Source organism: Silene latifolia, chromosome 9 (assembly GCF_048544455.1).
Source record: "Silene latifolia isolate original U9 population chromosome 9, ASM4854445v1, whole genome shotgun sequence".
NCBI lineage: Eukaryota > Viridiplantae > Streptophyta > Magnoliopsida > Caryophyllales > Caryophyllaceae > Silene > Silene latifolia.
The window spans coordinates 128,288,460-128,300,604 of NC_133534.1; the positions used below are offsets into that span (position 1 = coordinate 128,288,460).

Genomic DNA, 12,145 nt, shown 5'->3' on the forward strand with positions numbered 1-12,145 from the left:
AATGCAAATGGATATTCAAGGTCAAAAATGGCATAGAAGGACATGACGATGTCTACAAAGCTAGGCTAGTGGCAAAAGGATTTACCCAAGTCCAAGGTCTCCATTATGATGAGACCTTCGCCCCCGTAGCCATGCTAAGATCCATACGGATTTTGTTAGCGATCGCAGCATTTCATGATTATGAAATATGACAAATGGATGTCAAAACCGCTTTTCTAAATTGGCATTTAGAAGAGGAGGTGTACATGATACAACCCGAAGGTTTTGTTGATTCTAAAAATCCTAACAAAGTGTGCAAGCTTAAGAGATCCATATATGGTCTTAAGCAAGCATCTAGAAGTTGGAATCATCGATTCAATCATGTTATAAAGGAAAATGGTTTTACTCGAAATATTGAGGAACCAAGTTTATACATGAAATTCAGTGGGAGCAATGTTGTGTTCCTAATCTTGTATGTCGATGACATACTACTCATTGGAAATGATATTCCAATGTTGTCTTCTGTTAAGAAGTGGTTAGGTAACCACTTCCAAATAAAGGATTTGGGAGAAGCACAACGCATATTAGGTATCCGGATCTATAGAGATAGATCCAAGAGGATATTGGCACTAAGTCAAGAGTCTTATGTTGATAAGATTCTTCGACGATTCAGCATGGACAAATCCAAAAGGGGTTTGGTACCTATGGTAACCGGGACGATATTGAGCAAGACTCAATGTCCCTCCGAACCCCATGATGTTGAATGCATGAAGTTGATCCCTTACGCTTCATTTGTTGGATCAATCATGTATGCCATGATATGCACGCGTCTCGATGTCTCGTATGCCTTGAGCATGACGAGTAGATATCAAGGAAATCCAGGTGAGAGTCACTGGATTGCTGTCAAGAACATCCTTAAGTACTTGAGAAGAACTAAGGACTCTATCCTTGTGTTTGGAGGAGACACTGAGTTGCGTGTTAATGGATACACGGACTCAAGTTTTCAAACAGATAGAGATGACATGAAATCACAAGCTGGTTTTGTTTTCATGCTCAATGGTGGTGCCGTAAGCTGGAGAAGCTTCAAGGAAGCTGTAACCGCGGATTCTACTACGGAGGCTGAGTACATAGCAGCATCAGAAGCTGCCAAGGAAGCTATGTGGATCAAGCAATTCACGGAAGGTCTAAAAGTAGTACCTACCGCCGATGATCCCATCACTCTCTATTGTGATAATAGTGGGACGATCTTCCAAGCTAAGGAGCCAAAGTCTAGTAATAGATCTAGACATGTACTTAGAAAGTATCATGTAATTAGAGATTTCATTGAAAGAAAGGAAATTGCGATTTGTAAAGTTGGGACGGATGACAACATAGCCGATCCGCTCACCAAGCCTTTATCGCAGGCTAAGCATGATGGACATGTTACGTCCATGGGACTTAAACGTGTACCAAATTTTTGTTAGATTTTGAAATGAAATAAAAGTGTTGTTTTTGTTCATGTTCATAATCACATTTGTCTTTTATCTTTAATTTATACTTTGTTACATCCAAACGGGTTGTAGAGACAATTGAACCCCGTTAAAGTGAACACGGATTAACATAGTATTTGCCCATAGTCACTTGTATGAGGTGACGTCTCGAAGTGACTAGAGTGTGAGGCGATTGATGGCAAGTTCAAGTGCCATAGAGTCATATGAGATGACTAGTCGATCACATAGGGCAGATTGTTAGGAACATTTTGTCGGGCCTTATGACCGCTTATAGAGTTCGGCAAATTTATATAGCCTGGTCGTGGCGAGAGCTACTATAGTATTCAAATGAGTCGATTCTTTTGACTAAAGACTATTCTCCTAAGATGGCACGATTTGATTAACTTTGATTTGTGTTACTACGACCTTCGTAAATGGGGTCAAATGGGCATATTTTGGGTTATGATGGCTGTGGCTTGTCGAAGGGAATGAGTGCGATAGGAATTGTCCATCCCTAGTCAGGGTTATAACAATATCTCAGGGCCACTCGAGGAGTAATGAACTGGAAATGCGTGGCCACGCTCGGAAAGTATCTATGATAGATAAGTCCGGTCAATCAGTTATTCTCCAGATCGAGGAAACCACTCTCGATATGATCACTTGCAAGTACGACCTGAAAGACACCTTGCATTGAGTGGGAGATAGTAATAGGACAAGAGAATTGGTGACGCACACTTGTCGAGGACAAGTGGGAGATTGTTGGAATATATGTCCTCCGACAATAATGCGATCACGACTGTTGATCATGATGATCACATGTTTAAGTCTCATTAAAATGAATACAATTGGGAAGTAATATTGTTACTGTCAACTGGTCAACATATATCGGTAATGATTGGCTGACTAGAGTTTGACATTACTGTCGTGTGACGGTGGTGATCAGTTGACCCCCTAGGTCATACCTAAAGGGCAATACTCTTAATTGATTATTTAATTAATCGTATAACGTTACGAGTTAATTAAATTACTTGAAAATTGACGGACGATTTTGGAAGAAAAATTTACGTATCATATTGAAATGTGATTAAATGAGATACGGTCTGAGTAATCGAATTGTTTCATTACTCGGATGAAATTATTGTTTAAGGAAACAATCGGAATTGAATGAATTTTTGTAAATGCGATTTATAAATTGGTAAAAATATTTCGGCACAAGTAATTATGAAATTACTAAATCGATTTTTGTATGTGACGTATTTTTATTAATACGTTGATTTTTAATATGTTAAAAATACATAACAAATTATGTTACATGTGACATGTTACATATTGAGAAATTGACAAAAATAATATGGACACCATATTATGATTGTACCGAAATAATGGGGTATTGGGTTAATATTGTGTTGATTAATTTATTAAGTAAACATAATAATTACCTAATGGTCTAGCCATGCAAGCCTATGAACATTGTTAAGAGCAACAACTTCATGCATTGGCTCACCCAAAAGACCCCCCCTACCACCCGGTTTTTGAGAAGAGAAAACCATGATGGTTTTCTCATATTTTTACCTAATTATATACAAAATGTATTGTATCATATTCATTCACTTGTTCTCCCAAAAATTAACAATCCTAGAGAGAATAAATCCTCCTAATCTTCTCTCATAAAAACCGAAAATATTTAAGTGTTACAATTTATTTTTGGTTCAATTTTCTACCTAAATTAATATTATACTAGCTCAAAATAATATTAATTAGATTAAGAGAAAGCCTTGGGTATAAAGCTTAGGGAGAGATCTTATACTTAGATCTTGTTCATCCATAAGGAAAGCTCAAGAACAAAAGAAAAGGAGATTTCTTTTGTGCCCAATAAAACCGAAACATCAATGTAAGGATGTGATTTCTCTTCTATTTATATTTTGTTTGCATGCATAAAATCCGTTTTAATTTTATGACAAATTATTTGACATATATGAGTATGTTAGTATGTATATGAACCTACATTTCCTTCAAAAATCTTTTATATATTTCGTGATTGTACGTGTGTGTATTATAGAAAGGAGATACGGGTTTGATTAGATTAAATAATTTTTGATATCCTATTGATTAGTAAAACACCTTATGAGTTGTCATGCTATCTAGGGTTCTCAAATTTATTTAGATCTAAACCCTAATTCATACATCCATATTTCACATAAGGGTTTCGAAATAAAGGATGGGATTATGAACCGTCATCCATTTCGTTCTAACCTCTTGATTAAGTAATCTATTAGGTTAAATCTAGAATAAGTTGTTACAAGATATTTTCATATCTTAAGAATTATTTAGATTTATCTTAATTAATTAAATGAAATATGAAATGAATTAAAGTAAAAGGAGATAAGATTTGTTTCTTAAAAAAAAAATCACTAGGGCCTCACGGCACCTTCTAGGGTTTCGACTAAACCCTAGTTCTCTTCTTTACTATATGTACACACACAAGTATTCCTTTTTTTAAAATCAACTTTTTGCGATATTTAAATTCCTTTGCAAACAAATCGAGTATAAGTTTTAATCAATTATTTAAATTGTTTTGCATTCGAAAATCTCTTACGAAAAGTTGTGCTTCATATTGCTCTTTATTTCTAAGGATTACGTTATTGGATAATAGCGCTTAAATATTGTTTTTTACTCGTTCATATTGTGAACACTAGAAGAACAATTGAACACTTTCTTATTAACTTAAGTTAGACAAACCGAGTATTTAACGATACTCATTTGAGTTACAACTAGAGTTAGTTGTACGAGTGGGTTGATAATTTTGTAATCTGTAGAAAGGTACTAAAATTATTAATGGAGAATAGTGGACGTAGGTTTCGACTTGTGAAACTCAACCACTTCAAAACCACGTGTGTCACTCGTTTTCCTTCGTTCTTTTGTTTGCGTTTTACATTGATTGATTAATTAGTTAAGGATGAATCAATAAACTTTAAATAATTAATTATTAGTTCACGCTCATACGAACAATCGAAAAAGTGGGCTAAAGTTTTTATACTCAATTCACTCCCCCTCTTGAGTATTTTGGGTTGATAGACTCTTCAATTGGTATCAGAGCCTCGTGCTCTTGATTGCCTAACCGCAAAGAGGCTGATCCGTCTATCTCTTTTTATTTTATTTACTTTTTATTCCACTGCCTTACACGTGTGAAATGGATTCCAAGTATCTAAAGTGTCCTGTCTTTGATGGGAAGAATTGTGACACCCTTAAAATTAGCGTTAAATAAAGGCGTAAATTCTACGGAAAAACTGACAGGATATGTTTGTAATTGGTTCAACAAGCCAAAAACCTGTAATTTCAAAAGATTTTTCTAAACCAATCACAACATTTCCAACATTCCCAATAGGCGGGTGCCAAAACCTGCAATGCTAACGAACTAATTTACATACATAGCTAACGATAAGAAAAAGTAAAGATACAAACCCAAAATAGAAAAGGGAGACATATGTCCCTTCAAATTATATACAAAACCAAAAGTTAAAAGGTTTACTATAAGAATAGCCAAAACTAGGTCCAAGTTTCCTTATGCTCACTAGCTCGTCTGTGACCCCAACAAAGCATCAACAACCTGTCAATCGCATTTTATACAAACACGAAAGCCACAATTCAGTGGGGAGTAACTTCGAGTCCTCCCAGCCACGAATCGTCAAAATTAATGTAACATGTAATGTAACATGTAAACAATATGATAAACAATGTAATTATCATGTAATCTAACCTATGACCCCTAAACTGACCAAACTAAACTATCATGTGAATCATATAACAAATAGTAATCCAAACTTTATCAATCAGAACCGGCTTACATCTCACCTATTACGAGTTCATAAAGTCACCATACAAGAAAGGGCAATATATCAAAGACAGGCATAAGTTCTTAGCACCGTCAATAGTCACTCAGAACTCGAGTCTATACCACGAGGTAGGGAAGGTAATCGAACCGGTATCTTGGCTCGGCGGTTAATATTAATAAAACATGGCCAAGACACAACACAACCCTAGCCTAAAATCAAGCAGACCTAGACATGCGGATACACACCACCGCACCCAAGACCCACAATTTTTCTAAAACAAAGTGAGTACCCTAAGGAGTCCACCAAAGGGTTGGCTAGTACTTAAGTTGACCACTTACTATCAAAATAAGTAACGAGGTCATGCCCCAACTTGGATATAAATCCACTAGTCAGAAACACAAAGGCTATCAAGCAGTGAACATATACTCGTCAAAGACTATAAAGACCTATCTATGATGAAGGCGAAATACTCACCTAGGACCTAGTCCCGGCTAGTCCCGACTTGAATACTTTAGCCCACACCACACAAGACAAGTAAGACACCCACTTAACCATAAGAGGACAAAAAGTCCAACTTACCAACCTAAATGCTAACATTCTATCATGTGAAAGGCTATATAAACGTCTATTCAACAAACAATCCAACAATATCCTCAATAAGTATTCAATACTAATTTCCAATTCTAACAATATTAACCATGTTAAAGGCTTCATGGAATCTAGGGCCGTTTCTACAATATAAGAAGCTACTTAAATCAACTAATTACACATGTGAAATAAAAATATAATAAATGGCCTAAAACAAGAAAAAGGCCGATTATCTAATTCATTCAACCGAATTTTTTTACCCGCAACCCCACCTGCGGACAGTGCGGGTTAAATTATGGTGACCAATCACTCAATTAACTGACATCGCATCAGTCAAAGGGACTAAGGCTCAGTTTTCGGCACAATCAACAAAACATTACAATTATCGCTATATAATTCATTCTGAGCCTAATCTTTACAAATTTCATTTTCTAACCTATACTAACATGTGCAACTACCAAAATAAATATAATTTTTACCTTTAACATAATTTTTACTACTAATTTGATTTAATTCAAAAGTTTACCCATACATTACTTATTCTAATTATCTCATTAATGAACCTAAAATGACGAACAATGCATGGAAAACCGCGAAACAAGCAACGGGCCGACCCGGGCCAGCCGTGGGCCAGCCATGGGCCTGCCGGGATGCTGCCGCCACCTATTACTCCTCTTTTTTTTTTTTCCGTTTTTATTCATTTTAACATCGTCTAAATATTAATTAATCGTTCCCATACTAATATCCTAACTTAAACTAACCAAAAGGCATAAATTAAGCATGCATGCATCAAATTTTAACATGTGAAAATTTCTACTCAAACCAAAAATCACAAAACATCCAAAAACAACAAAGCATGTGACGATCTTTCGTCGAGTAACTCGAAATATGTTACCTTAAGCTAGAAAATGAGCAATTAGCACCTTAAAAACCAAACCCTAACAAGCACTAGCCGCTATCCTCGACAATATACGAGTCCCCAAACTCGTCCTCCAATTCTTCACCTAATTAAACAATAAAAACACCATAATAAGTACATAAATACCGAAATTACCGAAAATTCGTCTTAAAACAACTTCAAGAAAACTGAAATTAAAACATACAAGGTTGTAGATCTCGACGAGAGGATTCCGGAAATGTAAATTTCGTGAAAATCCGAGTAGAAATGAGGGAGATGTGACGATTTTAGCTTGAAATTATGTAAAAATGGTGTTTTCTTTTGGTTTTTGGGAAAGATGATGATGAACATAAGAAAATCAGAAAAAAGAAAAGAAAGGGGGAGGGGGTTTGGTCCGCGAGAAAGGGAGAAAGGAAAGGAGGGAGTCGGGTTTGAGTCGGGATTTTTCGAGTCGGTTTTGACTCGTTTCGATAATAATTAAAACCGTAAGTCAAATGCAAATTCCGACAAGACCAAAGTTCTTAAACACGAGATTACAAGAAAATTGAATACTCATACGACCCATTTCCAAATTCGTTTACCCAACGTTCAAAAGAATTGTCATTTTCCCCCCGATACGCCCTTATTTCGAAATAAAAAGTTTTACACGGTTTAAACTATTTTTAAACATCTCGAAACTATCAAAATAAATACTTTACCTCAAAATATAATAAAATTATATTTCTTTGAATTATTTTTACTTTAAATACATTAATATCAAATTTTATTTGATTACTAAATTATTTCCGAAATATATTAACGGTCCGAAATTACGGGGCGTTACAATCACCCCTCCTTTTAAAAAGTTTCGTCCTCGAAACTCAGAAGGAGAAATCATAGTATACAACATCTTAATAATATAGTTATAAGAAAATACAGGTATCTTTTCAATGAAACGGTGATACTCTCGTTGATCAGACAAGAACATCCACATTCATATCAAGACATAAAAATTATTTCTACACCAATAAATGAGAAAACCCATTATTGGGACGTCTCCAACAACGAGATTTAACATTCACCAATGTTAAAACCATTGAAAATCATAAAAGCATTTTCAAACTTTTAGTTTAAAATTCTATAATAAGAATAATATCTTTACTAATTATGATTAAATACGGCTTAGTAACGCGGAAAAAGAGTAAGAAAAAGGAATCATTACACAAAACGAGAAATAGCTTAGGTATCCAATTGAACACTAGGGTTGAAAGAGAGTGAGAAATCATTTTCAAATGTTATAGAAAGAGGTCAATTTGTAGATTTAACTCCAAATTAAGGAAAAATGAACCAAAAGTTTACTCAAATTATATAGAATCTATGCAAGATGGAAAATAACTCGGGAACGAGAAGTGCAAGTCGCGATAGGGAACTCACACCCAACAGACAAGAAGGAATTGAACTCTTAAAGGTGGAATTTTTGGATGAAGTCAATAAAGATGTCAACGAACAAGACGCTTCACTCAAAAGGTCAAATGAGTTCCATAAAGGCGAACACAAGGGAACAAGCCAGAATAGCAAGAATGACAATTGTCAGAGATCGGAATTAGGAAAATCGGTACATCGAGAAAGGTTCACTCAATTTTCCAACAATATTCCAATTCCAATAGAAAGATTCCTCACAGGATTAAATATAAGGTCCAAATTTACAATAACATTCCAAAATAACTTTCACAAGCCTAAGGTCAAGGCTTCCAACAAAGTTATATTCGTATCCAACTAGTGTCAACTATGGGTTCCTCAAACATTCTACAAGGTTTTCATTTCAAAACAAGGTAGTAGCATACCAACCCCAAAAATCCGAAAAATCAATAGGATCTCAAGTTCCTCTATCCTTTTACTTATTAAGGATTGCCAAAAGCGGAACTACACTCAGCTACACTCAGCTACAACACCATCCCATCATCTCAAGTACTCAATGCGACCTCAAGGTCTATAAAACTATAGGATTAACAAATTCTTCTCAATACTAAGTCTCTCATATCAAGCACAACTAACAAGACTAACCTAAGGATCCCAAGTTATATTCTCCTATACAACTCAAACCTTAAACAATCAATTTCTCAACTCGTTCACGCCCTCCAATGATACATTCTCTCAAAACCGGGTTCTCTTGAACAAGGGAACTATCCTGCGGAATAAAAGGAAGGTGTCCACATGGACTTTTATTATAAGAAGGAAACGAACTAAGGATGAATCGGGGGAAAGAATTGAAGAGTAGTTACCAAGGCGAGAGAAGAGGAATTTGAAAGACGAAAATTAATTAGTACCTAACAATTAGCAATCACAAACAGACTACCACATAAAATCCTAATTCTACCCATCCTACCCATCTCTCAAGTTTATTATTTAAAGGTCAAGTGCTTTTAAATGGGGTGCACAAACGTGCGTCGGGAGCAATAGGCTCTGATACCAACTGTGACACCCTTAAAATTAGCGTTAAATAAAGGCGTAAATTCTACGGAAAAACTGACAGGATATGTTTGTAATTGGTTCAACAAGCCAAAAACCTGTAATTTCAAAAGATTTTTCTAAACCAATCACAACATTTCCAACATTCCCAATAGGCGGGTGCCAAAACCTGCAATGCTAACGAACTAATTTACATACATAGCTAACGATAAGAAAAAGTAAAGATACAAACCCAAAATAGAAAAGGGAGACATATGTCCCTTCAAATTATATACAAAACCAAAAGTTAAAAGGTTTACTATAAGAATAGCCAAAACTAGGTCCAAGGTTCCTTATGCTCACTAGCTGCCTCGTGACCCCAACAAAGCATCAACAACCTGTCAATCGCATTTTATACAAACACGAAAGCCACAATTCAGTGGGGAGTAACTTCGAGTCCTCCCAGCCACGAATCGTCAAAATTAATGTAACATGTAATGTAACATGTAAACAATATGATAAACAATGTAATTATCATGTAATCTAACCTATGACCCCTAAACTGACCAAACTAAACTATCATGTGAATCATATAACAAATAGTAATCCAAACTTTATCAATCAGAACCGGCTTACATCTCACCTATTACAGTTCATAAAGTCACCATACAAGAAAGGGCAATATATCAAAGACAAGCATAAGTTCTTAGCACCGTCAATAGTCACTCTGTAACTCGAGTCTATACCACGAGGTAGGGAAGGTAATCGAACCGGTATCTTGGCTCAACGGTTAATATTAATAAAACATGGCCAAGACACAACACAACCCTAGTCTAAAATCTGCGCAGACCTAGACATGCGGATACACACCACCGCACCCAAGACCCACAATTTTTCTAAAACAAAGTGAGTACCCTAAGGAGTCCACCAAAGGGTTGGCTAGTACTTAAGCTGACCACTTACTATCAAAATAAGTAACGAGGTCATGCCCCAACTTGGATATAAATCCACTAGTCAGGAACACAAAGGCTATCAAGCAGTGAACATATACTCGTCAAAGACTATAAAGACCTATCTATGATGAAGGCCGAAATACTCACCTAGGACCTAGTCCCAGCTTGAATACTTTAGCCCACACCACACAAGACAAGTAAGACACCCACTTAACCATAAGAGGACAAAAAGTCCAACTTACCAACCTAAATGCTAACATTCTATCATGTGAAAGGCTATATAAACGTCTATTCAGCAAACAATCCAACAATATCCTCAATAAGTATTCAATACTAATTTCCAATTCTAACAATATTAACCATGTTAAAGGCTTCAGGGAATCTAGGGCCGTTTCTACAATATAAGAAGCTACTTAAATCAACTAATTACACATGTGAAATAAAAATATAATAAATGGCCTAAAACAAGAAAAAGGCCGATTATCTAATTCATTCAACCGAATTTTTACCCGCAACCCCTGACCTGCGACAGTACGGGTTAAATTGCGGTGACCAATCACTCAATTAATCGACATCGCATCGATCAAAGGGACTAAGGCTCGTTTTTCAAGACAATCAACAAAACATTACAATTATCGCTTTATAATTCATTCTGAGCCTAATCTTTACAAATTTCATTTTCTAACCTATACTAACATGTGCAACTACCAAAATAAATATAATTTTTACCTTTAACATAATTTTTACTACTAATTTGATTTAATTCAAAAGTTTACCCATACATTACCTATTCTAATTATCTCATTAATGAACCTAAAATGACGAACAATGCATGGAAAACCGCGAAACAAGCAACGGGCCGACCCGGGCCAACCGTGGGCCAGCCATGGGCCTGCCGGGCTGCTGCCGCCACCTATTACTCCTCTTTTTTTTTTTTCCGTTTTTGTTCATTTTAACATCGTCTAAACATTAATTAATCGTTCCCATACTAATATCCTAACTTAAACTAACCAAAAGGCATAAATTAAGCATGCATGCATCAAATTTTAACATGTGAAAATTTCTACTCAAACCAAAAATCACAAAACATCCAAAAACAACAAAGCATGTGACGATCTTTCGTCGAGTAACTCGAAATATGTTACCTTAAGCTAGAAAATGAGCAATTAGCACCTTAAAAACCAAACCCTAACAAGCACTAGCCGCTATCCTCGACAATATACGAGTCTCCAAACTCGTCCTCCAATTCTTCACCTAATTAAACAATAAAAACACCATAATAAGTACATAAATACCGAAATTACCGAAAATTCGTCTTAAAACAACTTCAAGAAAACTGAAATTAAAACATACAAGGTTGTAGATCTCGACGAGAGGATTCCGTAAATGTAAATTTCGTGAAAATCCGAGTAGAAATGAGGGAGATGTGACGATTTTAGCTTGAAATTATGTAAAAATGGTGTTTTCTTTTGGTTTTTGGGAAAGATGATGATGAACATAAGAAAATCAGAAAAAAGAAAAGAAAGGGGGAGGGGGTTTGGTCCGCGGGAAAGGGAGAAAGGAAAGGAGGGAGTCGGGTTTGAGTCGGGATTTTTCGAGTCGGTTTTGACTCGTTTCGATAATAATTAAAACCGTAAGTCAAATGCAAATTCCGACAAGACCAAAGTTCTTAAACACGAGATTACAAGAAAATTGAATACTCATACGACCCATTTCCAAATTCGTTTACCCAACGTTCAAAAGAATTGTCATTTTCCCTCCGATACGCCCTTATTTCGAAAGAAAAAGTTTTACACGGTTTAAACTATTTTTAAACATCTCGAAACTATCAAAATAAATACTTTACCTCAAAATATAATAAAATTATATTTCTTTGAATTATTTTTACTTTAAATACATTAATATCAAATTTTATTTGATTACTAAATTATTTCCGAAATATATTAACGGTCCGAAATTACGGGGCGTTACAAGAATTATGGACTTTGGAAAAACATG

The 12,145-nt window shown here is 35.5% G+C and overlaps 1 long non-coding RNA gene across 1 annotated transcript; it reads right to left on the reverse strand.

Moving 5' to 3' along the window:
- Nucleotides 1-4,839: 4,839 nt before the first annotated feature.
- Nucleotides 4,840-11,397, reverse strand: LOC141598282 (uncharacterized). The gene is made up of 3 exons (XR_012523394.1): nucleotides 11,293-11,397; nucleotides 6,765-6,873; nucleotides 4,840-5,055 (listed from the first exon to the last, which is right to left on the reverse strand). It is a non-coding gene; the product is annotated as an uncharacterized LOC141598282 (long non-coding RNA).
- Nucleotides 11,398-12,145: the final 748 nt, after the last annotated feature.